This window comes from Apaloderma vittatum, unplaced genomic scaffold, assembly GCF_000703405.1.
Source record: "Apaloderma vittatum isolate BGI_N311 unplaced genomic scaffold, ASM70340v1 scaffold22315, whole genome shotgun sequence".
Lineage (NCBI taxonomy): Eukaryota > Metazoa > Chordata > Aves > Trogoniformes > Trogonidae > Apaloderma > Apaloderma vittatum.
Window position 1 is genome coordinate 16923 of NW_009717958.1, and position 1602 is coordinate 18524.

Here is a 1602-nt window from a genome sequence, read left to right on the forward strand (position 1 = left end):
CGCAGTCGGGAGCTTCGGAGGTGGGTGGAATCGAACTCCAAGGCTGTTTCATTCAGTGTCAGCTCTTTCCTTCCTGACGTACCTAAAGCTCTCGAGCAGGACGAGAGCGTGATGCCGACATGAGCGTCAAAAAGAAGTTTGCGTGGTGAAACAGGGCAGGAGAGGCGTTCAAAAAAATACTCGCAGTGCTAAAGTGTTTTTGTCTGCAATATCTACAGGGAGAAGTGAATTGTTATCGGAAGTTAAGCGACCTCCTGACATTTTCATCTCCGTGAACAGAACATGCCACTTTATTTTAACCCAGTGTCAGTTTGGGTATAAAATGCTTTTCTGACAACTTCAGCAATTAGGAAGTGTGAACTTAGTTGAATCCTGTTTTTCTAAGAAGAAATTGCACTTCAGGGAAACCAGTTTTATTGTGAGGAAGATTTGCATTGGCCGGATTTGGGCACTAGAGCTAAAAAGAGTGAACAAAGCAGCAAAAGTCTGGAATGAGGGTATATGTATTATTTCTTTTTTTCACGTATTATATGACACGTAGTAAAAGCTGAGAACTCTGTGCTGTCTTTATGGCAGATTCTTCTCTGAGGAGTTTTTGGAGTCGAAACTCGTGGGTTGAGAGAGCTGGGAGTTTTCCGTAGCACGTGAGAAGCCGCTCTCTGCCCAGCGCTGACGGGAGCACGGGGTGAGCCAGCTCTGAGCCTCTGGGCTTCCAGCAGAGGTGACGCCTTGCCCGGAGGTGGCCACAACTTCATTTTCTCAAGTCCCTGCTCCAGAGCGACGTGCGTGCTGCTGGGAGAGGTCGCTGAAGCCCTCCTGGGACCGGCTGTGGTGCTGTCGCTGTCTCCTCTGGCCGTTCCCATTTCCTGGCATTCGTGGGGCATTCATTTTCCTAACGGGGCAGCGTGTGTGCACGCACGCATGTGCAGGGATTTTTCACAGACACCAGCGACTTCGACCAGCGGACCCCGCCAATACGTGCACACGTCAGCCATCAGGAAGCAGCAGCTTTTGGAGCAGTGGTGCTTTAAATACTTGTGAGCCTAAAATTGCTGCTGTAATTTATCCCCTGGTTTTTGTAAGTGAAATCCGAGTGCTTGGCACCCTGCAGCCCCCAGAGGAGATGCGGCTGTGCCTGCTTCAAGAACTTGCTGCTTGAAAAGACCTTTGTAGGCGGCGTTGAAGATATGAAAAACGTCAGGAGGAACAGAGGAGAGCGGCGGGCTTGTTTCCCTTTCGCCCATGCCGTGCTTCAAAGCACGAAATGTGTCACCGATGGGGGGTGTTCTGCAGGTCATCGCCCTCAAGGGACTGGGGACAAAACTCACCGAATTTGGGTTCTGCAGCTGGCTGCAGCAGGGGGTGCTCCTTGCCCGTGTCTGTAACAGCCCATGGGTATTTGCCCTCCCAGAGAGCCCCGGCTGAGCCATGGCTTGCTTCACCTCCCGAGACACTAGGCTATAGTCCCCTGCTGCCGACGCTTGTGTAGACCCCAAGTTTATCCTCTGAAAGTTCTCCTCGTGCGTGAAGGTCGAGCAGAGGCTGCCCAGTTCGGGCGGCGGTAGATGGAGAGGGAAGCAGATTTGATTAGCTCTGCTGCGC